This window comes from Myotis myotis, unplaced genomic scaffold (assembly GCF_014108235.1).
Source record: "Myotis myotis isolate mMyoMyo1 unplaced genomic scaffold, mMyoMyo1.p scaffold_m19_p_2, whole genome shotgun sequence".
Taxonomy (NCBI): domain Eukaryota; kingdom Metazoa; phylum Chordata; class Mammalia; order Chiroptera; family Vespertilionidae; genus Myotis; species Myotis myotis.
Genome location: NW_023416324.1, coordinates 205,946,444 through 205,960,755, shown reverse-complemented (window position 1 = coordinate 205,960,755; position 14,312 = coordinate 205,946,444). Strand labels below are relative to the sequence as shown.

The following is a 14,312-nucleotide window of genomic DNA, read 5'->3' as shown; positions in this document are numbered from 1 at the left end:
TAATCAAGAGATTGATCCCAATCAGCCATGTTATTACCTTTTTGTGTCTTAGTGGTGGCTTCCCAAAGGATCCAGATTCATATTTTGTTTTGGTTTTTATAATTGTGTTTATTTTGTCTCCTATTTCATTTCAACAGTCCATTTGGTCAGTCAGGTAAACACATTTCCTGTCAAACTTTTATCCCAGAGCTGATGAAATGGACTACCCCATTCAACAGGCACTTATCCTAGAATCATAAATCATAGACCAGGAAATCAAAGTCCATTTTTATATCAACTTGGTTGAAATTATTTTATTTTTCATGAGAGATAACATAAAGATAAAAGATTTTCTTGTAACTTCAGCTGTCCATTGTCTTCCCAAGATTTTAATTTCTTTCATATTTCCAGTTCAGTCTGGTAATAGAACTTCTTCCTACATAAATCAATAGACATGGGAGTTTCAATGAGTTTGTCAGTTCTCAGAAGTTTACTCACTGCACATCAGAGACTTACAGGAAGAAAATGGGTCACCTGTTACACATGCTTTGCCACTTCACCATTCCTCAGAAAATCATCAATAACCATAGTCCTCTCTTTCATGAGAGACCAAAAGCATATTTTCTCTGCCTATCAAAATGGCCCTTTTTGTTTCTTGTGGCACTGGGAACTACTGCCTAAGCAGCTCTGAACATACCCTCCTTGAAAATGGTTATACCTGTTGCTATACTTAGAGCGGTGCAGAATTTATAGTAATTCCTCTTTTAAGCATCATGTTGTTTTTACATACTGATTTCTTGATGATGTCCTGGATATAGATTTACTTTTTTAAAAATTGCCTCTTTTCAGACTCCATCAAAAAGCTACTAGACTTAATACATGAATTTGTCAATGTAGCAGGATACAAAATTAACCCCAAGAAATCTGAGGCATTTCTATACACCAATAGTGAACTTTCAGAAAGAGAGATTATAAAAACAATCCCGTTTACCATCGCACCAAAGAAATTAAGCTACCTAGGAATAAACTTAACTAAAGAGGTAAAAGACCTCTACTCAGAAAACTACAGGACATTGAAAAAAGATATAGAGGAAGACATAAACAGATGGAAGAACATACCGTGTTCATGGATTGGTAGAATCAACATCATTAAAATGTCCATACTACCCAAAGCAATCTATAAATTCAACGCACTTCCCATTAAAATACCAACGGCATACTTCAGAGATCTAGAACGAACTCTCCAAAAATTCATCTGGAATAAAAAAAAGACCCCGAATAGCTGCAGCAATCCTGAAAAAGACCAAAGTAGGTGGGATCTCAATACCAGATATCAAGATGTATTACAAAGCCACTGTTCTCAAAACTGCCTGGTACTGGCACAAGAATAGGCATATAGATCAATGGAATAGAATAGAGAGCCCAGAAATCGGCCCGAACCAATATGCTCAATTAATATTTGACAAAGGAGGCAAGAACATACAATGGAGCCAAGATAGTCTCTTCAATAAATGGTGTTGGGAAAATTGGACAGATATATGCAAGAAAATGAAACTAGACCACCAACTTACACCATACACAAAAATAAACTCAAAATGGATAAAGGACTTAAATGTACGACAGGAAACCATAAAAATTATAGAAGAATCCAAAGGCAACAAAATCTCAGACATATGCCGAAGCAATTTCTTCACTGATACAGCTCCTAGGGCACTTGAAACGAAAGAGAAAATGAACAAATGGGACTACATCAAAATAAAAAGCTTCTGCACAGCAAAAGAAACCATCAACAAAACGACGAGAAAACCCACTGTGTGGGAAAACATATTTGCCAATGTCATATCTGATAAGGGCCTAATCTCCAAAATTTATAGGGAACTCATACAACTTAACAAAAGGAAGATAAACAATCCAATCAAAAAATGGGCAAAGGACCTAAATAGACACCTTTCAAAAGAGGACATTCAGAAAGCCAAGAGACATATGAAAACATGCTCAAAGTCACTAGTCATCCGAGAGATGCAAATCAAAACAACAATGAGGTACCATCTCACACCTGTCAGACTGGCTATCATCAACAAATCAACAAATGACAAGTGCTGGAGAGGATGTGGAGAAAAAGGAACACTTGTGCACTGCTGGTGGGAATGCAGACTGGTGCAGCCACTATGGAAGACAGTATGGAGTTTCCTCAAAAAACTGAAAATGGAACTCCCATTTGACCCTGTGTTCCCACTTCTAGGAATATATCCCAAGAAACCAGAAACACCAATCAGAAAGGATATATGCACCCCTATGTTCATAGCAGCACAATTCACCATAGCTAAGATCTGGAAACAGCCTAAGTGCCCATCAGTAGATGAATGGATTAGAAAACGGTGGTACATCTACACGATGGAATACTATGCTGCTCTAAAAAGGAAGGAACTCTTACCATTTGCAACAGCATGGATGGAACTGGAGAGCATTATGCTAAGCGAAATAAGCCAGTCAATGAAGGAAAAATACCACATGATCTCACTCATTCATGGATAATAGAGACCATTATAAACTTTTGAACAATAATAGATACAGAGGCAGAGCTGCCTCAAACAGATTGTCAAACTGCAGCGGGAAGGCCGAGGAGGGTTGGGGGGCAGGAGGTAGGGGGGTAAGAGATCAACCAAAGGACTTGTATGCATGCATATAAGCATAACCAATGGACATAAGACACTGAGGGATAGGGGAGGCTAGGGGACTGTCTAGGGCGGGGGGGGGGGGGGGGGGAAATGGACACATATGTAATACCCTTTGTAATACTTTAAGCAATAAAAAAAATTAAAATAAAAAAAATTAAAATAAAATAAAAAATAGCACTGCAAAGAAAAAAAAAAGAAAAAAGAGGGAGTGGAACTAAGATGGCGGCATAGGTAAACACCGGGAAATTATCGCCTCATACAACAATTGAAAATTACCGCAAAGGACTGAGCAAACATCATCCAGAAAAACAGGAAGGCTGGCTGAGTGTAAATTCCACAACTAGAAGGAAAGAAAAGCACGCTGAGAGCCAGAGGCGCTGCGGAGGTGAAGTGCAGAGGTACAGCGGCGCGCGCGCGAAGAAAGGGGGTGGCGCCTGAGGACGCGGCTGACTTTTTGAATCACAAACTCCCGACGGCTCTGAACTCCGGTTCCGGGAAGTCTCTGGGGACCCAGGTCTCATACGGGGAGAAACTGGTCTGTCCGGCAGCGAGCGAACTTGAGGGCGGCTTTCCCTCAGAGGTGCTTGCAGCCGTTACCGGAACACTGAGACGCGCGACTCCGGGCGGAGAATCGGCCATGGCCGCTTTCTCCGCCCTCTGACTCCCTGAGACCCCGCCCCACCCAGGCTGCCGCAGAGGCTTTTGCATGTGAATGTACCTAACTGCAGCCGAACCAGGCAGACCTGGAACTTCCAAGAGAAGGCCCAAGGCCCCGCAGAGGCTTGCATTGCTTCACAGCTGAGCCTCTTCGTGGCTCCTGCTGTGTGGCCTCAGGCAGAGGCTGAATTAGCACCTCCCTAGATCCAGGAGCCACTGTACCCAGTGGTCAGAGGGGGTCCATCCAGACTGCAACTCCTCAGATCCATAAGGGACGCACTCAGGGAGCAGACTCAGTGAGCACCAAAGCCCCACTGAAGCGAGTCTTGCCCCAGAAGGGTGTCTTCAGCACAGAAGTTCTCCCACTTTAGACACAGCTGATTCTCACAGCCAATTGGCCTGGAGGTCAATTCCTCCCAGTGATTCTACAACAACCAAGGCACCAAGAGTGCACCAAGAGTGTCCACCCCAGGTAACTGGGGAGGCTGAGCTACTGGGCCCTACAGGACACCTGGCGCACAGGGCCACTCTATCAACACAGGGAAGCTGCCAAAATGCGGAGACAAAGAAACAGGTCACAAATGGCAGAAATGGAGGAAAGCAAACGATTGGATATAGAGTTTAAGGCCACGGTTATAAGGTTTTTCAAGAATTTTATGGAAACCGCCGATAAATTTAATGAATCCCTCAATAAGTATAGGGAGACCATGGAGGACATGAAAAAGGACCAACTAGAAATTAAGCATACACTGACTGAAATAAAGAATAATTTACAGAGATCCAGCAGCAGAAAAGAGGACCCCAAGAATCAAGTCAAAGATTTGAAATACAAAGAAACAAAAAATACCCAACCGAAAAAGAAAAAAGAAAAGAGATTCCAAAAATATGAAGATAGTGTAAGGAACCTCTGGGACAACTTCAAGCGTACCAACATCAGAATTATAGGGGTACCAGAAGGAGAGAGAGGGCAAGATATTGAAAACCTTTTTGAAGAAATAATGACAGAAAACTTCCCCTACCTGGTGAAAGAAATGGACTTACAAGTCCAGGAAGCGCAGAGAACCCCAAACAAAAGGAATCCAAGGAGGACCACACCAAGACACATCATAATTAAAATGCCAAGAGCAAAAGATAAAGAGAGAATCTTAAAAGCAGCAAGAGAAAGACAGTCAGTTACCTACAAGGGAGTACCCATACGACTGTCAGCTGATTTCTCAACAGAAACCATGCAGGCCAGAAGAGAGTGGCAAGAAATATTCAAAGTGATGAATAGCAAGAACCTGCAACCAAGATTACTTTATCCAGCAAAGCTATCATTCAGAATAGAAGGTCAGATAAAGAGCTTCACGGATAAGAAAAAGCTAAAGGAGTTCATCATCACCAAACCAGCATTATATGAAATGCTGAAGGTATTCTTTAAGAAGAGGAAGAAGAAAAAGGAACTCTTACCATTTGCCACAGCATGGATGGAACTTGAGAGCGGATAAATACCACAGGATCTCACTCATTTGTGGAATATAATGAACAACATAAGCTGATGAACAAGGACTGATCCAGAGACGGAGAGGCATTGATTGGACTGTCGGGACTTGGAGGGAAGGTAGGGGAGGGTGGGGGTAAGGGGGAAAGATCAACCAAAGGACTTATATGCAAGCATATAGGCCTAACCAATGGGCATGGACAACGGGGGGGTGAGGGCATGAGCGGGGGTAGGGGGGGGGGTAGAGGGTAACGTGGGGACAAGGATACATATGTAATATCTTAATCAATAAAAAATATATTAAAAAAAAAAAAAAAAAAAGAAAAAAGAATTGGGTTAAGTGCTAAGGAACAAAGAAACTAAGAAATGTTTCCTGCTCTCGAGGAACTTAAAAAAAAAAAGAAAAAAAAATTGCCTCTTTTCAACATCCTCCTTGGATTATTTTTTTTTCTTTCTAGCTAGCAATTTATCATTTTATTAATGAGTTAAAAAGAAGAGAGGAAGTCCTTAAACCTGTTCACCTTGCCCTCATACAGATGGTCCATTCTGTTCTCATTGTACCAGTAATTGGGAAATATTTTGGTCAAGATGTCAAACAACAGAGCATATATCTGCATCTTACTAGAATAGATATTTATGTTTCCATACCAACAACTGGGACTCAGATAAACTATAATCCCTGTGACTACTCTGTATACACACACACATACACACACACACACACACACACACACACACACACACACACACACACCTCATCCCCTATCTTTAAAACCCGGAAAATCATTAAAAATTCACATGGCAAACCATCTATTTTTTATTTTATTTATTTTAGAGATAGAGAGAGAGATTTGTTGTTCCACTTATTTATGCATGCATTGTTTGCTTCTTGTTTGTATGTGCCCTGACCCAGGATCAAACCAGAAACCTTGGCGTATCAGGATGATGCTCTATCTAACCAACCGAGCTACCTGTCCAGGGCCACAAACCACCGATTTTTAACATTTCTACTGTAGTTGCATAAACCAGGGAGCATTCCATGATGTTAAATCATCCCAATCTCTTTCTGATGAATCTCTGCTTTTGAGGAAAAATGTGAACAATGTCAGCCTAGCTCTTTTCTGCAGTCACTGAGTATTCAATGATCCATGAACCAAGTATCTAAAGTCACAGTCACATTTCTGCATCTTCTTCGCCATGGAATCCTTGGGCGGATAATTACAAATCTACTAACATCAAAACATGGGTTTCATAGGCACATATCCAAACCATAGTTTAGTTTTTATATCAGGTAGGGTCCTGGAAAGAAAAGATGCCACACTGCAACTGAGTAATTTGAAAAGATTTTATTCTCTATTGAATTTGTTGGAATGACATTGGTTAATAAACACAGGTTTCAAATGTGCAACTCAAGAAAACATCACCTGCATACTGCATTGCTAGCTTACCACCCAAATTCAAGCCTTTTTCTGTCCCCATTGATCTCCCCTTTGCCCACTTCCACTTCCCACACCCTCTTTTCTCCTTATAACCATACTGTTGCCTGTGTCTATGTTCCCATATATATATGGTAATTCCATATATATATATGGTAATTTTCATACATATATATGGTAATTTTCATACATATATATGGCCCAGTGCACAAATTTGTGCACGGGTGGGGTCCCTAGGTAGGCCTGGTCAACGATCAGGGCCAATCGGCACCAGGCCAATTGGGGCTGGGCTGATTGGGACCTGTTGGCCCGGGGGAGGGACAGGAGGTGGGACCACAGGAGGTTGGCCAGTTGGGGGGAGGGACCATGGGAGATTGGCCGTCCAGCGGGGGAGGGGGGGACTGGCCAGGGGAGGGACCGTGGGAGGGTGACCGGCCGGCTGTGGGGAAGGACTGGGGGAGGTATGCTGGCCGCGGGAGTTTGTTTGTGGAAGTGCACTGACCACCAGGGGACAGTTCCTGTGTTGAGTGTCTGCCCTCTGATGGTCAGTGCATGTCATAGCCACCAGTCATTCCGGTCGTTTGGTCGTAACAGTGTCTTAGGCTCTCTCAGAAGGGGAAGAGAGTGGGAAGAGGTGACAAACTTGCAAAGGGCATCTGTATGGAGACAAATTCCTGAGAGAAACTCTAGCCTCCAGTAGAGGGAGGCAGCCAATACCCAGGGAGGGAGCCTGGAAAATAACATAAGCAAACCTCACTCTCTATCTGTGCTTCCCATTGGTTGGATCCAGCCTGAATCCAGAGGACAAGGGACCCTATGGTCTAGGTCAGCGTCCTGGGGCATAGTGTAGGAAAAGATTCAAACGTGGAACTTGAGGGACTAAATGGAAAATATTCAGCAGAGTCACTGCGCTTGAAAATGCTAACCAGGTGAGGTCACACGGCAGACATAACAAGGCATTTTTCAGTCCAAAGCAGAAAATCCGACACTACAGATAGTCTCATTGGGATTCAACCTGCACAATCTGTCATCCTACCTTTACATCAATTTCTAAGCTAATTTGTCTTTGTACCTCTCATGTGTCCTTGGATAGTCATTTGCCTAGTAAATTCCCAGTAAATTCATGTGGAGTCACTGAATAACTTTCCTCTGACCTTTGTCTTGTATGAGTTTCCATCAGCAATGCTTCAAAACACCCAGACCAGCCACGTATCTACTTGCGATGGTAGGCCAGATTTGGGCCAATACTCCAGAATGCTGTAATTCAAGGCAGCGTGATCAAGAGAAGCAAGGACAGTAGAAAAGCACCTGTCAAGTGAATCTATTTAGAAAAGCGTCTCGGAATACTCTGTAGTTTCACTGTGACATGGTCTCATAGAGTTAAAAATGGCACAAATGGAAATGTTCAGCAGAAATTCATAAACTCCTTTTTCTCAATTTCACTATGAGAAGGAAAAAATGGGGGGGGGGGATGCCAGCCAGTTTCAGGGGAAAATAGATGCAAGAACATCTTTTTCTGCCCACAAAGATGAATGGCCTGTAGCGATTGCCATTTGAAAATGGCAGTCTCAAATTGCAAGCATCAGTGAGATATTTTTAAAAGCAGGTAGGTCCTGTTCAGATGGAAATGCACATGCTTCACTATTCTGCAGAATATATGCACGTATATTGCTTCCAAGAAAAGGGTGTATTTATTTTTCCCCTCTAAAATTTTATTATCTCAGGGGAAAAAACTTGTACTGGGTAGTCAATGAATGCTCTACATGAGTATGCCGTTGTATTACTTTTTAGGCACAAAAGTAAACCCTTTAAGTCCTAGTATCTAATTAAGTTAAAGATTCACCCAGCATGCAATTTTGCCTCTTTAACATCTTTTATGGCGCAGTCACTCTGACTCGCAAAGCATCCTCTGTTTTGGTCCCTGACCCGGAAAGTACAAATGAGAGCTGGTAAAGGGTAACAATGAGCCTTCTGAATAACTCACTGTGAAATGCCTCAAACTCAAAAGGCATCTTAATAAAAATTCACCCACCAATTCCATTCCTCGGAAACACCAGAGAAGCACAAGGAGGAAATTTGAATTTCACAGCTCCTCCTGCAATAATCTAAAGATATTTTGAGCTCCATTTAAAACATTTGGATGTGGTATTTTGCTGTCTTGGAGCCAGAAAAATGCAAAATCCTAATAGTTAAAACCACTTAATGATAAATGACATTTCTTTACTTCACACTTTGCTCCTAGTGAGTGTCATTTATCTCAGCACCATTTTAAAAGCTCTTTGTTAATTTTATTTTTTTCCTCAATATATTTTTTATTGATTTCACAGAGGAAGATAGAGGGAGAGAGAGATTGGAACATCAGTGATGAGAGAGATCATTGATCAGCTGCCTTCTACTCGCCCCCAACTGGGGATCAAGCCTGCAAACTGGGCTGTGCCCCCTTAAGTGGAATCAAAGCTGGGACCCTTCAGTCTGCAGGCTGACACTCTATCCACTGAAAAGCTTTCTTCATTTAAAGAAACATACCAAACAAAAGTAATTTTAAATATTTTTATGATACAACTAGAGGCCTGGTGCACAAAATTTATGCATGGGGCGCAGGGGTCCCCTCAGCCCAGCCTGCACCCTCTCCAATCTGGGACCCTATGGGGGATGTCCGACTGCCGGTTTAAGCCCAGGATCAGGCTTAAACCGGCAGTCGGACATCCCTCTCACAATCCAGGCTACTGGCTCCTAACTGCTCACCTGCCTGCCTGCCTGATCGCCCCTAACTGGCACCCCTGCCGGCCTGATCGCCCCACGCAGCCTGCTGCTCAGTCGTTTGGTCGTCCCTCACCAACACCCCTGCCAGTCTGGTCACCCCAAGCAGCCTGGTGTTCAGTCATTTGGTCGTCCCTCACTAACCCCCCTGCTGGCCTGGTTGCCTCACGCAGCCTGGTGTTCAGTTGTTTGGTCGTCCCTCACTAATGCCTCTGCCAGCCTGGTTGCCCCACTCAGCCTGTTTGGTCATCTGTTCGGTTGTTTCAGATGTGACGGCCCCTGGCTCTTTATATATATAGATTATGATATCTATTTTTTTAAAATTTTATTGTTGCCCTGACCGGTTTGGCTCAGTGGATAGAGCGTCGGCCTGCGGACTCAAGGGTCCCAGGTTCGATTCCAGTCAAGGGCATGTACCTGGGTTGTGGGCACATCCCCAGTGGGGAGTGTGTAGGAGGCAGCTGATCGATGTTCCTCTCTCATCGATGTTTCTAACTCTCTATTCCTCTCCCTTCCTCTCTGTAAAAAAATCAATAAAATATATTTTTAAAAAAATCTTATTGTTGAAAGTATTGCAGATGCCTTCTATTACCCGCCCCCCCACTTGCCTCCCTCCACCTGATTCCAGTTCCACCCCAGGCCTTCACCACCCTATTGTGTCCATAGGTAATGCACATATGCATATGTTCTTTAGTTAATCTCTTCCTGCCCCCTTCGTCCCTCAGATTTATTCATCAGTTTATTTTGTTCATTAGATTCCTTGTTCGTTTATTTTGATTTTTAGGTTCAATTTTTAATAGATATGTATTTATTGCCATTTTAGTGTTCATATTTTTTATCTATTTTTTTTCTCCTTCCTTTTCTTAAAGAATGCCCTTCAACATTTCATGTAATACTGTTTTGGTGGTAATGATATCTTTTAGCTTTTTCTTGTCTGTGAAGCTCTTTATCTGACCTTCAATTCTAAATGATAGATTTGCTGGGTAGAGTAATCTTGGTTGTAGGTCTTTGCTATTCATCACTTCGAATATTTCTTGCCACTCCCTTCTGGTCTGCAAAATTTCTGTTGAAAAATCAGCTGACAGTCGTATATGATATATATTTTAAAAAATAAAGTTCTTGTCATTTGCATCAACTTCAGACTTTTTGGCAATACCTCCTGTAACATATATTTTTGTCTAGCTTTGTTGCATAAATAATGTTAGCATGATCTGTGAATGAATCTTTTGTTTCTGACCACTTTTAAAAATTATAGTTTTATTTTTGATTTTTTAAGAAGGGGTTGCATATATAGTAATTTTCTGTGGCTGCCCTAACAACGTATTATAAACTGGATGGCTTAAACAATAAATTTTTATTTAAATATTTTTTTTCAATTACAGTTGGCATACAATATTATATTAGTTTCCGGTGTACAACCCAGTGATTAGACATTTATATAACTTACAAAGTGATCACACGGATAAATCTAGTATCAGTCTGACACCATACATACTTACTAAAATATTATTGACTATATTCCCTATGCTATACTTTACATCCCGAGAACTAGTCTGTAACTACCAATTTGTACTTCTTAATCCCTTCACCTTTTCCACCCCTCCTCCTAACCCCCTCCCATCTGGCAACCATCAGATGCTCTCTCTATCTATGAGTCTGTTTCTACTCTGCTTGTTCCTTTGTTTTCTTTAGATCCCACATATAAGTGAAATTCTATGGCATTTGCTTTTCTCTGTCTGACCTATAATGGAATATGACTCAACCATAAAGAAGATTAAGATCTTGCCATCTGCAACAGCATGGGTGGACCTAGAGGGTGTTGTGCTGAGTAAACAATAGAAATTTATTGTTTCACAATAAGCTCTCGAGGCTAGAAGTCTAAGGTCAAGAGTCTGCAGAATCGGTTCCTCCTGAGGGCTGTGAAGAAGATTTCTCTCTCTGGTGTTCAGGTGGTCTGCTAGCATCCAGCACTTCTTGACTTATAGAAGAATCACATCAATTCCTGCCTCCATTTTCACATAGCATTCTTCCTGTGTGTATGTGTCTAAATTTCTCCTTTGCATAAGAGCATCAGTCATATTGTATTGTAGGCCTATTCTGAATTCAATATGAACTCACCTTAACTAATTACATCTACAATAATCCCCGTTTCAACTAAAGTCATGTCAAAGATACCAGAGGTTAGTATTTCAACTTATGAATTTGGGAAGGGCAGACACAATTCATCCTATAACACCAGGTCTGATCAATAATTTCAGGGTTTTTTCTCCTTTTTGTGTCCCAGTTGCTATACTTTCAATTACTTTCAAGTTTATTAATGAGCTTCTACAATGTCTTCTGCTTTTAAACCTGTTCAATGAGTGATTTCTTATTCTTTGCTTTAGGTGTACTTTATTTTTTACTTCTACTTCTTTTCTCATTAGTTTCATTTCCCTTTAAATACTGTATTGTGAGTTAGGATCAAGATCATTTTTTTCATGTGAATATCCAAAGAGCTTAATCTATTTATTAGAAACACTCACCTTTTATTAGTGAATTGCTATTTTTAAGATATTTTGCACATTACTATTTAGATTTATTATTACACTAGAGGCCCGGTGCACAAATTCGTGCATGGGTGGGGTCCAGCCATCCCGCCCCCATGGGGGCCCAATTGGGCCAGGCAGTGGGGAGGTGGAGGGGATGTGGAAGGTTGGCTGGACAGCCCCGCCCCTGATCCGGCCAGGCCGGCTGGGAGGTGGGGGGAAGGGGATCACCCCCTGATCGGCCGGTTGGCCAACCGCAGTGCACGTCATAGCGATCAATTGTTCCAATCATTCTGGCATTCTGGTCACTTGCCTTTTATATACATAGATATTTTTCTTGTAAGCTTTTTCTCCTATTCCACTTCCTGCTTGTATATAAACAAACTTATAATCATCAATATAGTGACACTATTTAAATCATTATTTAACTTAAGAGTTTTTAAATGAAGTAACTTTTTTTCTTGAACATAATCATCTTGTTCTACAAATAATAAAATTTTTATTTCCCTCTTAACTATCCTTGTACTTTTATTTATTTTTTATCTTATTGGCTGGGGACCAAATTAAAATACTGAATTTTTAAAAAGCGCCATCATCTTGTTTATAATCTTAAGAGAATATTTTCAATATTTTACCATGATATATGATTTTTCCTATAGGTTTCTTTTAAAATATTGTTTGTCAGATTAAGAAAATTCCTTTCTATTTCTAATTTGCAAGGAGTTTTTGTTTGTTTTGTTGTTTATTTTAATCATTTCATAAATGAGTGTTGAATTTAACTAAATGCTTTTTCTGTATCTAACAACATGATCACATGACCTTTATTTTTTATTCAATAACAGCAGATTATGCTGATTTTAAAATATAATTTATTGATTTCAGCGCAAAGAAAGAAAGAGATAGAAACATCAATGATGAGAGAGAATCATTGATCTGCTGCTTCCTGCATGGCCCCTACTTGGAATGAAGCCCACAACCCAGGCATGTGCCCTGACCAGGAATCAAATCCTGACCTCCTGGTTCCTAGGTCAACGTTCAACCACTGAACCATGCCAGCCAGGCCTGATATTTTTTTAATCTGTATTTACCTACTTGGAATAAACCCCACTCAGTCTCACAGATAAAACTTTCTCATGTTTATTAAAATATCGTCTCAGAGAAATTGATTATAAACACATGTTGGAGTTTTTCTTGAAATTTGTCACAAAGAAAGGAGCTTATGTCATGATAATTCAGATAATTCCTCAGGGAGGGACATTCTAGGGAGGAAAGTAGCTGTCCAGTAGTCACTAAATTGGATGAAATATAATGCAATGGCTGGTTAAATATTATAGGCTCTTTGTGAGATTGGTTAAATGACATTAGGTTCTTTCTGAGGTTGAGCACTATTAGAATTTTAGGAGGGGCTCATAAATTTATTAATTTCTATTAGAGAATTGGAGAATTTTATCAAGAATGGCAATTACTTCCAGGAGGAACACCTGATCACATTAGACCATAACATTCTTCCAGGTTTTAAAATATAAACTTTTTTTAAAGTCAAAAAAGGATCTGTTTATTAATTAAGGGGGTTGTGCAAGACTAGGAGACATGCTTAAGATTTCATCCAGTTGTAGAACAAAATAACTTGTTCACAGCAGAAGTTTAAAGGGATAGTAGTAAAAAGAATAGATGTTATATGCTGGAGCCCTATTGAGTCCTGCTGATCTCTACACCATGGTACATACCCTTAGATTCACCACTCATTTTTCTAGTTATTTTATGTAAGAGGATAACCATGTAGGGATCACACATAGCTGTTATGATTTTCATTTTAGCATGACTTAACTCCAAAATAATTAAGAAAATGAGAGAAGGTGGGTGGTGGGTAGAAAAAAAAAAAAAACTTCAATGATTATCACCAAAGGAATGATTATATAATCAGGATCTATTAGTAAAACTAATTAATTCTCAGCAAACATTCAAATGATGATTATTGAATGTTTTCATTAACATTAATACTAATCCATTGCTAAATTAACAACAAAAGAGAAGATTACAGTATAGTCTATTCTCATTAAAAACAATGTGTGCATAAATGATGTATATAAAAATCACGTATGTAATAATGTGGAAAATCTATCTTACCTTATTTCAGGAATGGTAGACTTTTTATATTCTTCTTTTTTATTTTTTAATATATTTCTTAAATATCATTAGCTTTTATAATAAGAAAAAATGTTATAAGAATCTACTTTGTTGTAGTTAAATACAACCTTCCCATATCCTATATAATAAAAGCCCAGCAACCAAACAGCAGAATGACCAGAACAACTGGTCAGCCAGCCGCTATGACATGCACTGACCACCAGCGGGCAGATGCTCAATGCAGGAGCTGCCCCCTGATGGTCAGAGTGCCGCTGGGCTGACTGGGATGAGTGGTGCTCCCACAGTGGGAGCAGCCACTCAGAGGGCAGGTCCACAGCTACTCGGTCGACCAGGATGAGCAGTGCTCCCACAGCGGCCCATCCCCGCAGGCCAAGCCCCCACCAGGGCACCAATCCTGTGCATCAGGCCTCTAGCTATCTTATAAAGGCCTCTAAAGCTGTATTAAAAAAGCAGCTTTTCTCCATGTGAAGCCATTCTTTAACATGCTTTACTGACTATATATTAAAAGGCCAAGAGAGGTACTCCATTGAACTTCTGTCCTGTTTCCTATGACGCCTTACTGAGATTAGAGCTTAGTGTGTTTTTATTCTGAGCATGCCTGCCCCAAGTAGAACACATTATTTCACCATATCCCATGGCATCTTTTGTG

General features: G+C 40.6%; 1 long non-coding RNA gene across 2 annotated transcripts in view; it reads right to left on the bottom strand.

Annotated features, from left to right (window-relative positions):
- Nucleotides 1-281: 281 nt before the first annotated feature.
- Nucleotides 282-14,312, bottom strand: part of LOC118675283 — a 39,906-nt gene continuing 25,875 nt past the window's right edge. For both annotated transcript variants that reach the window (XR_004973855.1, XR_004973854.1), the window contains exon 4: nt 282-415. This is a non-coding gene — a long non-coding RNA (uncharacterized LOC118675283). The remainder of the gene's footprint in view (nt 416-14,312) is intronic.